The sequence below is a fragment of the Lactuca virosa genome, chromosome 7, assembly GCF_052849685.1.
Source record: "Lactuca virosa cultivar CGN04683 chromosome 7, Lactuca_virosa_CGN04683_v6, whole genome shotgun sequence".
Classification (NCBI taxonomy): domain Eukaryota; kingdom Viridiplantae; phylum Streptophyta; class Magnoliopsida; order Asterales; family Asteraceae; genus Lactuca; species Lactuca virosa.
The window spans coordinates 98,238,632-98,256,818 of record NC_136432.1 but is presented as its reverse complement, the minus strand read 5'-3'; positions in this window follow the sequence as shown (position 1 = coordinate 98,256,818).

Genomic DNA, 18,187 nt, shown 5'->3' with positions numbered 1-18,187 from the left:
AAACAAATATGTAACTATCAACAATGGAGTAACATTACTCCATAAGGTAAAAAGCTAGTAAGGTATACATACTTGAAAAGTAAACACAAAACAAAAAGTGAACACTTGAATAAACATATAAAGTTTCTATCTTGGCCTCGCTTCATCCGGAGTTTGGGGTCGACACTAAGAGGACCGAGGAGAGGAGGGCGAGGCAACAATAACGAAAACGATTGGAAGTTCAATGACAACGCCAATTGGGAAATCCGCCAACAATGGCAGAGGATGCTAAATGTAATGACCGGGAAAACTAAGACGACGATTAGTAAAGAAGCATGTGGTGGTGGTGTCTTTGGGGGTTCAAGATGGAGAGCAAATGAGGGTGGGGAGAACTTGGTCGTCGGTGATTTCAAGAAAAATGAAAAAGGGTTCTATTCTAGGTTTAAGGTCATAAAAAATGGTTGAGACTTATTTTTTAATTTAATGATTTAGATGTTTTTGACCTATTCAAATAATCAAATTATACGAACCAAACACTCTTAACGACCGAAGCATTTAAAGCCACACTCCTAATAAAACAGTTAACAAGACCAAAACTTAAAACCATGGTTGTCAAAATAGCGATCTTGGTTGTAGGATCTTACGATCCTACGATCCTAGGTATGAAAAACGATTCGGATCGTAAACAGATCGTATTTTGGGTAGGATCGGGATCCGATCCGATCCTACCTTTCCTTGATTTTTTTTTGTTGCAAATGAAATCATTTTACCACTTTATGTCTTTTACCCGTTTACCAAGTTACCGTTTATAATTTTATGTTGTGATTTATGACTAATATTTTGAAGTTTTTATAACTTTTGAACAAAAAATTGAATATTTAAAATATTTTTCATGTATTAAAATTATAAATTAAAATTATGTTTCATTTTATAGGATCTTAGGATCCCGATCCCGATTTTACGATCCCGATCTTGCAAACTCAAAAACGATCCTATGTAGGATCCTGATCTTGACAAACGTTGCTTAAAACCATAAAAATACTACATATTACTTTTTCAAAAGTTATATCTAAACTAAAAATAGATCAACAAAATGGACCAGTTTTGTAATTTGGCAAAGTGAAGATCCAATTGGAAAATCAAATCGGAGGCCTATCTCTAAATATTATTAAAAGAGAACCTTTAATTCACCAATGAAGCAATCAGGGCCATTGATTGTGTTTTAATCCTATATTTTTCACCATTAGATCAACTGCTGATATCATCTTCCTAAATAAAATTCAAACACAATTACATTTAATTATAAAATCTGTAATAATTATAGAATCTTTAAATTCAATAATTATTTTATCAATTGAAACATATCATTCTATTTATATACATGATATCAATTTCTCTAATTAATATTGTTCCTAATTTAACTATCTTATTTATAGCTTTTAATTTCCAAATTCAAACCCGTTTATATTTTATTATTTATTTTTTTTAAAAACTAATTAAACAAAAATATCAATAATTAAAGTATTAACCTATAAAATCTAATCTAATCCCATTAAATCAGCAAAATTCAATAATTAAAATTCAAACACAATTACATTTAATTATAGAATCTGTAATAATTATAGAATCTTTAAATTCAATAATTATTTTATCAATTGAAACATATCATTCTATTTATATACATGATATCAATTTCTCTAATTAATATTGTTCCTAATTTAACTATCTTATTTATAGCTTTTAATTTCCAAATTCAAACTCGTTTATATTTTATTATTTTTTTTTAAAAAACTAATTAAACAAAAATATCAATAATTAAAGTATTAACCTATAAAATCTAATCTAATCCCATTAAATCAGCAAAATTTAAGAGTCAAATTAAAGTCAATATTATTTATAATTTATCTCTCAATATATCCCACATAAAATGAATCAATTTGAGAGTATTGTTTGAATTTTAAAACCGATTAAATAAGAAAGTCAATTAATTTGAAGTTTTGAATTAATATAGCTGATATCTTTTTTTTTTCAAATGAATAGCCGAAAATCTCCAAGATGATATCTTAAGATCCCAATTTTTTTAGAAGATAATGATTTCCTTCTTCAAAAACACCCTATATATAAGATTACACTGAAGTGGTTATTCTTACGATTTTGGATTGAGTCCTATGATTTACAGTGTTCTTCTTAAGCAATCTTTTTCTCCAATTCTTTTTTTCAAGCTCTTACTTTACTCTATTCTCCTTATTCTTCTTCAATTTATTGCGTTTACTATGTTCTTATTATTTGTTATTACTGTGTTCTTGTTGAGAGGTCATAAAAAAATAATCAATATACTTTAAACATATTAGTTTCATTCATTTAGTTACAGAAACAAAATTACACCCGTTATATCGATTTTTTAATGTGTTGACCTATGTTTGTCAAGAGAAAGCCATAAAAGTCGTTTTAATGCATGATGACAAAACTAGTGGAATGGATCAAAAGCAAGATAAAGAAGTTTTTTATTGTTACACTTCAACTTGCATGAACAAAGATGTATCTGTTGTTCCAAGGTTTTCAGTAACTCTTATATATATATATATATATATATATATATATATATATATATATATATATATATATATATATATATATATATATATATATATATATATATATATATATATATATATTATAATCTTCGATTAAATTTTCAAATTTTATATTATTGAATTTGTTTATATCAATGGTTTTAGTTTCAAAATCACCATTATAGTACAAGACTTTATCGGCGTGGTGTCACTTACGTTATTTGATCATGACGCAAAGAAACTTCTGGAAAAAAAACACACACAAGAGTTGCTTCGAAAGTTTAATGAGGTTATCGGTATTAACTTCATTTATATAAAACTAATTTTTATTTTTTGTCTGTCTATTTTATAACCGTTAATTTTTCCATTTTTAGTAGGGTAATATGAAGATTTATCCGTCTGCTTTGAAATTACTTTTGGATAAAAAGTTTCCGTTCAAAATTCAAATTTCTCATTATAATTTGAAGATCAATGTTGATGGTTATGCAATCTCAAACTTCAATGTTGATAATAAAATCACTGTTGAATTGAAAAAAAAATTAACATCGAACATGTAACATTCTTTTACGAAACTTACTACAAACACTACACTTATTAGATTCATTTTTTATATTTTAGTTGATCAACTAACATATGTCTATGTACTACAAATATAGGCGTCGTAATCCGATTCGTTTAACGTTTTATCGGCGGAATTCGGATGTCAAGACACATTAAATTTAAAGGTTTTAAATATAATATAACTAAATCTAATATTTTAAATACTTTAAAATATTATTAACTTTTAGATTGACATATGAATTTATTTTCTATATTTAGGATGCAGTTTCGTTTACTGGTGATAACGTCACACTGACTTCGAATCTTGATAAAAGTATTGTAACAAGTCCACTAACTAAGTGGACATCCTTTAAAAAAGTGTCTAGACATGAAGAATTAAAACACAATTTGGAAGATGTTTACGATGTTGATAATATGGAAACAATGTCCTCAACCAAATGATCATTAACATCAATGACATATCGTACTTCTGGAGAAGGCAAACCAAAACTGATATCCAAAGACAAATAATATATGATTTTCATGATTTTATATGAGTAGTTGGGTGATTTGAGTACGGTTGATTTCATATTATGTTTACATATTGTTTGGTTTTTGGGTTTGTTTTTTGATTACTTTGTTTCATACTATTCGTTTTATGGGTTAGAATTTTGATCATTTAAATACATTTTGGGTTTTATGAAATGTTGAATTATTCATCTATTTGCCTTTTGGGTTTAAACTTATATGAATTTAGAATTTTAATCATTTTTACTCTATTATTCCGTTTGAATGTGAATTTGTCAGTATTGTTACAATGTTATTCATTACAACTTCAAAATAAATATTAGCAAACTACAACTTTTTATGAAATTATAAACTTTTATAAATCTTTTAACCGTTCTAAAACAATTATTTACAATTCCTTGTGAATTTATTGAAAAATTTATTAGTAAACATTTACCATTGAAATATTATTATTTTTTAGATATTAATGATATCCACAATTTTACAAATTTAAATAATAAAACCCATTACAATGACGCTAGAGAGAGGCAAATACTAAGACTTTTATATTTTTTTTGGAAAGGGAACTTCCCTAACGAGGGTTTCCGGGCCAGCTTTCACGCACCGACTAATCCCCCACTGCGAACATGATGCTATGCCTCATGACACAGAGTTACTGCAGGCGAACCTCCATAGCCAGAGAGGCTGAGTAGTGCTAGGATTTGAACATGGGTCAATAGGTTATCCACCATATCTTCCACATGTCTTACTAAGTCACCGCAACCCAAGTGTAAAACATTTACATATACAAAATAGAAGATTGAATTCTATGTCTAAAAGAGAAACTTTATTTCATCATCTAAAGCAATAAATATTTTTTATTGAGTTTCACTTATACATTTTCCACCCTTAGATCAAATTGTTTACGTCATCTTGACCAATGTTTGGTCAAACACGTTGTCTATCAATGTTTCCGCTCAAACCTTCACCAACTTCTGTTATCCCTAAATTAAAATTAAAATCCTCCCCAAATTTAAAGCCATAACTTATGCACTAACCATCCTATATGTTTGCAAATCAACGTGATATATCTTTTTAATTATTCTATTTCTTTCTCAGTGTACATCGATGGTACCAAAATTCATCAAGGGCAAAACAGTCACCTTGTATTTAATTCTTATTAATATAGTAAATACTTCTAATTTTGAATATAATAATCGGTCTCATACATGTTAAATTACAATTGCTCGATTTCCAACTATCTAACTCAATAACTTTATGTAATTATTCTTAAACTTACCTTTTTCTATAACGTTATTGATTAGATTTACTATAATTAAGTTTAAATTGCAAAGATTTTTACTTGAAAGTGATGAGCATTAGTTGATGTTTTTATTGAAGCTTGAGGATGATGCAAAACTCAAAATCCCTTAGTGGTAATATCCTACATACTTAATAATTGATTATTTTGGACAAAAATACTTTCCTTTAACTTTGATAACAAATATTTTGAATTAAGCATATTTTTATGATTATAAATTTGTTTTCTCTACTCACTTGTACTTATCATCCTAAAGATGAGAAAAGATTAACCATGTCTATATTGAAAAGTGCCAAAAAGATCTTATTGGTCATACATTTCTGACATGATCTTCAAATGTTTTTTGTTTTTTATTCGTTTTTGTGTATTTGACTTGTTTCTTCAAGAAACTCAGTTTTCTATTAATTTTGATAACAAATTTGTTGAATTAAGTATACTTTTATGATTATAAATTTGTCCATTTTCTATTGTTAAATCAAGTGTAAATGAATTTGAACAATCGTTAAATTTCATATTCTATAATGTAATTTATGCACTAATTAATCAAATAATAGTACATATCCAAGTGGTCGGGTATCTCCAAGACAATAAGCAAACATGTAAATTATATGCAATTTCACAATATTGTAATTTTTTTACTGGATTTAAATGAATAATTACTTCTTTCACTTAATTTAGATTCTTGATTACTCGTATAAGGTTGTAATAAAATAAAATTATGATAAATTGAAAAAATTGTTCAGCAAAACCTTAAATTTTGAAATTTGTTGGAAATTTGGTTATATGCCAAGTTAGGCTTCTTTTTGTGTTGTCATGTTTGTTGATTTGGCTATTTAGGGTTCATTTGAAGTTCCATTTCTCTACAAGAATTTTAATGTTCACATCCAAGTGGAAACAATCAAAACTGGTAAGCATTCTAAATGATTTTTTCACTTACATTAATCAAAACAGTTATTTTAAGTGGTGCGTTCTCATGGATGCCACACCGGTTGTCACTATATAGACCTTCTAGCGGTCTATAGAAGAATCCTAGCGGCTTTATGAAGAATTTTGCTACGTTTTCAATGAAAGTATCACTCTGTTAACATTCTTCTCTATAGTTCTTTCTTTTATTTTCGATATAGATGCGTGTCACAACAATAAGGCAGAAAGAGGTGTGAGTGACCATTAAAGCTGAAAAGGTGATATATAATTTAAGAATAATATATAAAGTGTAAATTGTAGATTTATGATATTTATTTCAACGAAAAATATGTTGTTTGATTGTTAGGTTACATATTTGTTTTTTTTATAATTTGATTTTGACAAGTTTGATCTAAATTTGATAATTGAAGCAGGTAGGAAAGATATGTGCTAACGATTTTGAATGTGTATTGCCCTATAGAAACCAACCGTAGCCTCACAGACCATTCCCTCATATCTCAGTAGGTCTTAACATTTCCCAAAATTCAATTACAAGAATTCATGGATGCACTTCTTGAATCAATCCTCTAAACCGAATTTCATTTGTTAGTTGGATGTAGTGACCAAAATGCAAGATTTATGAAAGTTCATTATTATTTATTAGTGTTAACCTTTAGCAAATTATGAAACTAATATTATATTTTTGTTAATAACATTTTTTTGTAATAATTTATTTGATCGGAAGATATGTATATGTGATTGGGTGTAGCCTGAAAAATCATATTTTAATTTTTATAAGGAAAAAATACTTTGAAACCGACCAAGTTACAATGTCTGAATTTGATGTTTATGGTTATGACAACTCACTTTATTTGTAATGTTTATTGAATTTATTTGCAGAATTTAGTGTTACTGGTACATGTAACAACTTATTGTTACTTTTGGTTTTACATGGCCAATATGAAAAGAGCTATATGAGCCTCCATGGGGATTGGTACACCGAACATAGTCAATTCATAAAGCTACTAGACAACATGTTTTAATCAAAAAGTCGCATTAAGTTGTGATAAAACAAAGATCACATAGATCATTTATGTTAAAAATTACTGCATTAAAAAACCAAATTGCTCTCTAATAAATTCGGTTCAAAAACTCTAAAAATGAATCTAACTAACATTTTTTTTATTAAAATTCAACCTAAGACAAAGCCACCTATTAATGTGATATGTATTTAATTATTGTCTGCGTTTAAAGCGGGTCATAATCTAGTTGTATAAATAGCGTAACCGGATGTCAATTAGGGATATCTGTTTTACGACTCAGAGTATGAGAATGAGGCAGTGAGAGGAACAAGGGTTTCTGAGGGTGGTTGCCGCCTCTCCATGCCGATGATCTCCATTGTTTTATTTCAAACTCCAACAACCCTCTGATATATATGTATATATTTATATATATTCGTATGTATGTATGTGTATGTATATATAGAGAGAGACAGAGAAACATCGTTGAAGTTATGACATGCAATTCCCCATCCAAACACCCCTAAACCCAGAGGCTATGATGATTAAAAAGTGATCTGAGTCAAAATCGGGCCAAAATTTGAGATTATCCGCAGCTTGGCAGGGCATATAATCGGAGGACGGCAATTGTAAGAATGCAACCTCTGTATTTGCAGCCATGGCGGTTTAATCCTCTTGTCCCGATGGTAAAACAGATCTGAGCCTCCGATAAATACACACTTCAAAGTATGTGAAATCATATATCGTATTTTTAACTTTTTGTGTATTTTTAACTTTTTGTGATATTCCTGAAATTTTCTTTTCGTTTATCTAGTTTGATTCTTCGTTTTGAGATGTTCTAATGATTTTAGCATACTCTAGGTTTCAAATTTTGTTTAAAATATTACATCTATGTAAATTCACTTTTTGGATTTTGTAAAAGATTATTACCATCGGATTTCATCTAGACTTTTATTGGATTATCTCGATATTGTTTTTAGATTTTTAATCACAATCTTTGATTGTGAAGTCACACAAGTTGATTTCGGTTTAATTTATGGTTACTACCATTTATTTTTTGTTATTTTTCCTAAAATCCTAAAAGTGGAATCGATGTATCCATAAAATCTTAATCTCTTATAAATTTATGTTTTCATTATCTTTGTATTTTGTATACAGCTCCAAAATACGTTTGTCCGGCCTTGCATCCTCTACAACAAAGAACAGAATGCCAGGTTAGTTTTCATGCTTTTTTTGATTAATCATTCCATGTGTTTTTTTGTTTATACATGATTTATGTTATGTATGTGTGTGTTGTCTATTGTGATGTGTTTCCACGTTTTAAAATCGACAAATGCGAAAGTTTCAAAACAAAATTCTTACATTTTTTGTTATTTTAAGTTGATATGGAAAATTAAAATTTTGTTGTACAATGAAGCTCATGTGTAGGACTATTTTCTGGAAACAAATAAATACTTTTACTATTTTACACTAGTTTACTATAATTTATTTCTTCTTGGATTTATGTTTTGTCCCTAATAGACCAAATATTAAAAAACATTTATAGGGACCATTTATGCTTTTTTGTCCTAGTTAGACCAAAGATTATTTTTTTATAGGGACCATTTTTGTAATTAATAATGACTATTTATAGGGACAATTTCTTTAGGGGTAATCTCTTTAGGTATAAGCAAAGAATGCAATTGTAGAATTAAAAAACTCGATTGAATTAGATTCTTCAACAAATAAATGTATGTTGTTGATGTGTTGATTTCCAAATATATAGGTTGTTTTTTTTAAGATACAATAATTTTATGTGCTTTACTTTTAATAAATTTACCAAAACAAGTTTCATAATAAAACATATAATTTTTGACAAAAGATTGATTAATTTGAACTTTTTTTACATAATCATTTTATATGTAATTTTGTATCAAGATTTGATACATTAAAAACTTAACATCTCTATTTAAATCATATTAACTAATTTAATATATATATATATATATATATATATATATATATATATATATATATATATATATATAATCATTGTAAATGTTAAATATGAAAAATTATATATAAAAAGTAATTTTATAGTAATGTCTTAAAATGATTATATTAAATTTTTCAAAACATATATTAAATAAAAAGTTTTATATCATAATACATAAAACAACAGAAATTGATGATTAAATTATAAATTATATCAAAACAAAGTATTCAATCGTAAATAAAATAGTTTATTATAAAAAACAATTGTTAATGATTGCAATGTGAAACATCTATAATCATACATTTCTACTTGCATAGTTATTGTCTCAAAATCTAAACGAAATGAAAAGACATCATGACAACGTTGGGTTGGAACAACATACTCAATTATATTTCCGCTAAACAAAGAAACTTCATTGTTTCGATAATCCCATCATTCATTTGCATCGACATTGTCAATACTAACATCCACTGTAACCCGTCAGTTTTGAATGAGAACCCAAATAGCCCACAAACGTTCTTCTGTTTGAGAAAAATAAATTCCAATTTCCTTTACACTTGATAAGCTTCGATGCATACAACTTGAAATTATTATTTATAGAAAGTCAAAATATAATTACATATTCTTTTGATTATGCATCGAATCACAAAATTTGATAATTTGACAATAAAATGTAAACCACTCCTACTTATGATTGTTTCATCTGAATCGAGATAAACAGAAGATGGTAACTGGATATTACGAAGCTATATCCATTCTTATATAGTGGAGTCAAATAATTGTAGTTGAAAGTCATCATAGAGCACATGATTATTTATCAATTCATTATAAAAAACATAAAAGTCATAAAACTAACTAAAAAAACATAGGTAATTGCAATACATATACAAACTTACAATGACTTTGTGTATGATAATCGAATGATCTTGAAATGTAACGGGTTCAAACACATAATTACCATAGCAAACTTTATTGTCACGTATTAGACAGTTAAATTAGGTAATGATTTGACATCAATAGTTGGTTTACAAACAAATAGTAACTTTTCTGGATATTCATTTTGATTATCACATTTTACCAATGAGTTCGTGCAAGGAAGATGCGATGACTTTGGTAGAAAATCAAAGTCAAAAATCTTCGTACCACATGACGGTAGAATCTACGCTCTATAGTTCTCAATGTTTTTTTTGTTGAACAATAACACAAAAAACGACATTGTTTTTCCGTTTGTAAAGATCAAGTACATGGGTGTTGTACGTTAGTTTTTCAACATATTTACTTGTATAACGTAAAATATCAAATGTCTTTAATGATCTTCTTTGCACAGGCTCGCTCTTAGTGAATGCGATAATCGAAATGAATATCAATAAAAGTTCTTATTTGTTTGTAAACCAAGTATTGATGCCAAATCATTACCTAATCCAATTGTCTATTACATTACAATAAAGTGTGTTATGATAGTTATGGGTTCGAAACCGTTACATTTCAAGATCTTTCGATTATCATATGCAGAGTCATTGTAAGTCTGTATCTGTATTATAATTATCTATGTTTTCTTAGTTGGTTTTATGACTTTTATGTTTTTTATAGTGAATTGATAAATGATTAGGTGGACTATGATAAATATCAGCTACAATTATTTGACTCCACTATATGGGAATGGATGGAGCTTCGTGTTATGTTTATTCCGTTTTGGATGAAACAGTCATAAGTGAGGTGTGGTTTACATTTTATTGTCAAACTAGTTGATTTTGCAATTTTATGCGTATTCAAAAGAATATGTAATGATGTTTTGACCTTTTATAAAATGTGAGAGAAATTGGATTTTTTTTTCAAACTGGAAATCGTTTGTTGGCTATTTAGGTTCTCATTTAAAACCGATGGGTTACAATGAATATTAGACAATGTCGATGCAAATAAATGGTGGGATTATCGAAATAATGAAGTTTCTTTGTTTAAAGGAAATACAATGGAGTATTTTTTTCCAACCCAACATTGTCATGTCTTTCATTTCGTTCAGATTTTGAGACAAGAACTATGCCAAGTTGAAGTGTATGATTGTAGATATTTCACATTGCATACATTACCTGTTTTTTTTTTTTTTTGTTAGGGACCTATTTTGTTCACGATTGAATACTTTGTTTTAATATAGTTTATAATTTTAATATATTTTGTTTTATGATATGAAACTTTTTATTTAATAATATGTTTTGAAAATTTTAATAAAATCATTTTAAGACATTACTATAAAACCATTACGTTTCCTGCCAAACAATTTATAACTTAAAAGGAAATAATGTGGATTTAACCAAACTGGAAAAAGAAAAAGACAATTAAAAAAAATCATCTTATTAAAAAATGTATACCTCTTTAATTATGTTAAAAGAAAAACTAATAGATCTTTCAAGAGGCAAAAAACTTCTTGATTGTTAAAATTAAAATTAAAACGTTAATAACTTTGGAACACCAGTTATTTTCAAGTTTGTACATCTCACATTTAAACATTCATAAATTATTGCCTTTTCAGAATTACTCAAACTATCCATTTGATTGTTAAATGCATGTTCTTGGTAACTTTCTTAGCATAGTTGGTATTATATATTAACATTAGTATAATAGTAAGCCACAAATATATTTAACAAATAACTATAATTTTTTTCAAAAGAATATTGTGTAACATACCAATAATGGTTTTTAATATGTCATCCACATTCTTTACATAATGAATTAAAAAATGATGCTAATACTACGATTTAGACATAGTTGTTGATAGCGACAAACTATCTATATGCTACGTTGTGATAGTGACTCCTATTTCGTATTTAGTGATAGTGAAATTAAAGAAATCATTTAATTTTGAAACAAGTTACCAAAATTGTTAATAAAGTTTTTTGTTAGTTATTATTTATTTATTTAAATTCATTTTAAATAAACAATTTGGTTGCTCAAAGATAACAAGAAAATTCTTTATATACTCTCACAATATAGTTGATTAAGTCGAATTGAGCATGATGATTTTCTAATTCATTACGACGTAAAGAATATTGTTGATATATTGGAACCATTAGGGGTACGTTACATTTAGCTTAAAGAAATAAAAATAAAGCTATTTGCTAAATTTATTTGTGTGTTTTACTCTTATACTAAATAATACAACATTATTTTGCTCCAATTTCCCACCAAATTGTTTAACACAGTTAATATGTACTACATGTAAATATATGTTATTGTTACGAGGATTTGATGATCTATGCGTTGGTTATATATTTCTTGTACCATTTGTGTTAAGAAAGTTACCGGAAAACATATATTTAACGAATAGAAATACGTCAAGTGGATGCTTCGGGTGAATCTGAAGAGGCGATAATTTATGAATGTTCAAATGTGAGATGCATGAACTTGAAATATTTGGTGTTAAACAATTTGGTGGGAAATTGGAGCAAAATAATGTTGTATTTATTTTTGTCCAGTTACCTGTATCTCTAACTACAAGATTGTGCAACCATATATGTAGTTTTATATGACTTGTCACCATTTATGTTTTTTTATACCTAAAACTTCTATATATAGTTTTCATTACTTTCGTAAAACTTTAATTTAATATACCAACTAATATTAAAGTTTGTATTAATTGTATAGTTTGCTAACTCGGATTCGTTGAATGATGATTCCAGCTTTTGGATCCCAGTCAACTAAATCAATAAAAGGTGTTATGTTATTTGCATAATATATAAAGTGATTTTTTAATCTTTGTACTAACATATTGCCACATAAATTTATCAAATTACAACACATGAATATATTAAATTAAAGTAAGATGTAAAAAAACTCGATGCAAGTAGGATGCTAAATCACATAACTTTTTTTTTTTTTTTTTTATTTTTTTTTATTTTTTTATAGCAATTTTGAACGAGAAGGAATCAATTGCTTTGTGATCTTATACTCCTGATATTCCGTTAAACATCACTTGGTATTTGGTTTATTGTTTAGACAACTTAAAAAATAATGTATGATCATTTATTAGCTTCTTATAACTAGGGGTGAGCATCGGAAGAGGGTACCCGTTTTCGGAACCGGAACCGCCACAGAACTGCCGGTTCCGGTTCCGGATCCTAAAATCTAAGAACCGCCTTAAGCGGTTCCGGTTCTCATTATCTTGGAACCGATATCCGCTGGGTAACCGGCGGTTTTGGTTTTAATACTGGGTACCCGGAACCGGAACCGGCGGATACCCGGTCTTTTAATAGTTTTTTACTAGTATTATTTAATATATTTTTTCCAAAAATAAAAATTATATGCAAAAGTTAAATTACTAAAAGACACTCGGCTAGTGTTTTATGACTTTGGTCATTAGTGGTCGCTCGCTGTATGTCTTGGCCGCCAACATTCACAAAACACAATTCACAAACACACACAAAATTTGAGTGTCTCGTTCTCGCATTCTCGTTGCAGCCTACTTCAATCGCATATCGTTCTCGCATAATCGCTCCGGCTTAACTTGTTCTTACTTCAATCGCACACTTCAATCGACGACGTGTTCAATTCAGTGTCCATAGTGCACGCCGACGACTCGTTTCTTTGAATCCGACATACCTGCGAGGCTGCAACGACTTCTCTGGCTCCATAGGTCATTAATGATTCTTTTACTGATTATGATTCTCTATGCTGATTACCGATTCCTTTCGCTGTGAGATCCTTTCATTTACTCACTGATGACAATTGACACGTATTACGAGCAAGGTTGCGTACCCACTCAAGGGTGTGAACTTGTTCCTGTCAAAGTCTAACTTGCTCTTTTGGAGAAATAGGCTGTCCCCTCTCTAGATTCTTAATAAAAATTGATTGTTGTTAAAAAATTATAGAATAGGCTTACGAACTACACAGTGATTAATTTGTTTTCTGATTACTTACTGATTACTTACTATTTCTTTGAACACGTTATCTGATTACTCACTATTTCTTTGAAATTTTAGGCTAGCCAATAATGGAACAACAACAGCCCATAGATTTGGATCGTGAAAGTGATGTTGAGCAACAAAACACTCAATCAGTTGGGGACAAAAGAACAACAAATGTTTGGCATAAATATGTTGATATTCGAGATCCAAAGACTAACAAAATTGTAAAGCCAATGCAAATTCTGCTCTAGAAGGTTGCTACAAGGAATGGTACATCATCTATGGCTAAACATCTTCTTACATGTCCAAATAACCCTGAAAACATAGATAAAAAACAAAAAAAAAATTAGTATTTTTAAAACAAGTCAAAGTGATGCTACCACTGTTTCAAATTGGGAATTTAATCAAAATTCCATTAGGCAAGCTTTAGCTAAAATGATTGTCATTGACGAGGAACCATTTTCTTACGTGGAACGTGATGGATTTAGATATTTTGTAGTGTCGTTGTTCCACAATTTTGTTTGCCATCATGTTTCACGGTTGCTAGAGATATTGGTAAACTTTTTTTAAGTGAAATGGAGAATTTGAGAAATACATTCAAAGGTGTGACATCTAGGATTGCTCTCACTACCGATTGTTGGACTTCAGTACAAAATCTAAACTATTTGTGTTTGACTGCGCATTTTATTGATGACAATTGGAAATTACATAAAAGAATTCTGAATTTTCGAGTAATGGATAGTCATAAAGGGAAAGAAATTGGAAAAGTAGTAGGGTCTTGTATTCTAAACTGGGGTTTAGAAGATAAGTTATCTTGTATCATCATAGATAATGCAAGCTCAAACGATGTTGTTGTTGCTTATTTAAAAGAACACCTTATAGACAAACTTGTTTTAGGGGGTGAGTTTTTTTATATGAGATGTGCCGCCCATATCTTAAACCTAATTGTTAAAGATGGTTTGGATATGGTTAAGAATTCCATTAATTCTATTCGGGGTGTTATTGTATATGTGAGGAGTTCTTCGGAAAGATCTAAATTGTTTGATGATTGTGTTTTAAAATCAAAAGTTTCATGTAAAGGGTCAGTATCTCTTGATGTACCAACACGGTGGAACTCCACTTACATTATGTTAGATACGGCTCTTAAGTTTGAGAAAGCGTTTAAAAGAATGAAACAAGAAGATCCCCAAATTGAGAAAGATCTTAAAGACAAGTTTCCCTCTCAAAAAGATTGGGATAATGCTACAGCTTTATCACTTTGTTTTAAACAATTTTTTGATGCCACAAAAAGGATGTCTGGCACTTTGTATGTCACAGCCAATATGCATTATCATGAGATCTTGGGTGTATTAGCTTCTTTGTTGGAGTGGAAACAAGATATGGATCCTAATATTGTTAGTATAGGGGATCAAATGAGAAAAAAGTTTGACAAATATTATTGAGACTTTGGCAAAACAAATGTCATGGTTTTAGTTGCGGTTGCTCTTGATCCAAGGTACAAGATGAGGTTTGTCAAGTTTTCTTTAAAGAAGATCTTTCCTTTGGACGAGAAGAAAGTTGAAGACATATATAATGATGTGTATGATGTTTTGAAAAGGTTGTATAATCATTATGATAATGTTTCAACAAAAGCAAAGAATGATTCTTGTAGTTCTTCCCATTGGAAAGATGATGATGGCCAAAATTTTGCTGGAGTGGTTAAGAATAAACAAATGACAAAAATCTACGATGAGTTCTATGAGAAAGATGTTGAGGATGCTATGGAAAAATCTGAATTGGAAGACTATCTTGATTCTCCACCTGAAAAAATGAACAATGAATCCTTTGAAATTTTGAAGTGGTGGAGTGACAAATGTACAACATATAAGGTGTTGGCATCAATGGCTAAAGACATTCTAGCCATTCCAGTTTCTACAGTTGCTAGTGAATCTGCTTTTAGTACTTCCGGTCGTGTGGTGGATGACTTTCGTAGTAGTTTAGGTTTTAAGACAGTAGAAACTTTGATATGTACTCAGGATTGGTTGAGAGCATCAAATGTATGTATTGATCTTGAACAACTATTTGATGATGTGGAAAAATATGAGAAAGGTATGTTACACTTTTATTTTGTACTTTTAATTATATTTTCCTATATTGTGTATATCTTTATTAATTTGAATTGTTTGTTTAATATCTATTGCAGAAATTGGTGACACTGTTGATGTTACAATTGGTCGAAAATCATAATAAATATTTGCTTTTTGAGGTAGCTTTATAACTTCTACTATTTTGTTATGTTTTTCTACACATAATCCATAATAGATATTGTTTTTTGGGTTGTTAACATGTTTTAGAGTTGCTGATGGGCTGTTAAATGTTTGCTGGTAGGCTGTTTGCTGTTGGACTATTTGTTGTTGGGCTTTTACAGGTTTGCTGTTAAATGTTGCTGGTGGGCTGTTTGCTATTAGGCTGTCACAGATATGCTGTTGGGTTGATGCAGACTTGCAGAATTGTTGTTGAGAGCATGTTATGACTTTTGTTTGTTGTTGAAATGTTTATTTTGATAACTTTTGTGTTGTTGAGTGTTAACTGGTAACTATTAAAGACTTGCTAGACTTGATGTTGATCCTTTTACAATTGAATTAAGTTGTAAGTTTATTTGCAAATGATGATGATCTTTTAGTGATAAGGTGTTTATGTTTACTTTTTTTTGTAAATTATTGTTGGATTTGAGGAACCGGTAACCGCCGGTTCCGGTTCCGGTTCCGGTTCCCGTTAAATTAGCCGGGTACCCGGTTATGCTCACCCCTACTTATAACATTCTACTTTTATCTTCTTCTTTTGCTTTATTTGTGATTGGTATGTTGTATACTTTACCACCTTGCTACTAAGATCAGTTTTCGGCTTGAATTTATATTGCGACTTAAACATTTTGTATGTTGGGACTTAACCATTCGGAGAAGGGACTACCTATTTGTTCCTTCTACAAACAAGAAGAAGACTATACAAAAGAAAAGGTAGATCAAACATATGTAGTCTGCAAGAAGAAGACTATTTGTTTTTTAACGTCTGTAGTCTATAAGAAAAAGACCGGTTGTTTTTTAACGTCTGTAACCTGTAACCTGCTAAAATGAATTGAAATATAAATAAACTTGTTATAATTACATCTTTATTTTTTTATGTATAAACCACCAATAAGTTGTATATAACCAATGATAATTATTCCACTGATCAAAACAAAAATTAACAATATTGTCATATTTAGTTAACTTTGAATTTGATTAGTAAGCATGAATAAATAAAATAGATGATGAGATTTGTGATGGGTAATGTAAAAAATGGTTAATAATATTCATTGAAAACAAAATATAAAAACTGATTATGAAATTTACGGTCTTTTGTGGTAATAAAACTAATAAAAGATATTCATTGAAAACAAAATATTAGTAAGCACTAATGTGTATTGTTTTTAAAAATAAATTGAAGTTTGTGAAAGAAAAAATTAGAGCTTGGCCTCGAGATTACTAGGTTGAAAAGAACTCGAAAAAACAAGCTTTGATTTTAGTTATTGTTGAAACCGAAAAAGCTATTGAGGGTGTTATTGGTACGGCTGACATGATAAAAAGAAAGATTCAGATTATTAAATAACCTTCGTGATTAGGTAAACGTAGACTTGATGCGACGCAAAAAGCTAAAGTTAATTAGGATATAAAGGCCGATGAAAACACGAAATTTTTCCATGGTTTGATTAATCAGAAAAGGTGTCAACTATCTATCAAAGGAATAAAGAGTGAAGGGTTGTGGCTAACTGATCTTGAAGGTGTTAAAGATGTTTTTTTTCTTCAGTTTTTTCAAAAGAAGTATAAAGCCTTTGATAGGGTGAAAGTGAGTCAGAAGTAATCAATACAAATCCTTGAATGATGATCAGATTACTTCCTTGGAAGCGATTATTAATGGACAAGAGGTTTGTGATGCTCTATGGGCTTGTGGTTCGGATAAATCGCCAGGTCCAGATGGTTTTACCTTCGCATTTTTTAAAAAATATTGGGAAATTTTGAAAGTTGATGTTATGACGTTTGTTAGTGAGTTTTTTATTATCGGAAAGATTCTTTCAGGATGCAATTCATCTTTTATCACTTTAATCTCCAAAGTTAACAGCCCGGTGATAGTGATTGAATTTCGGCCTATTAGCCTTATCGGAGCTTAGTATAAGATTATTGCTAAAGTCGTAGCAATAAGACTTTCTCGAGTCATTGACTCGGTTGTTAGCCGTGAGCAAACTGTTTTTGTTTTTATCAGGGCAGACAAATTTTGGACGACCCACTCATGGTAAATGAAATATTGGAATGGTACCCAAAAAAAATCATGATTTTCAAGGTAGACTTTGAAAAGGCGCTCGATTCGGTATCTTGGGACTTTCTTGACCTTGTGATGCTTTTCTTGGGTTTTGGTTCCAAATGGCGGTTGTGGGTCCGTTGTTGCTTGAGTTCGGC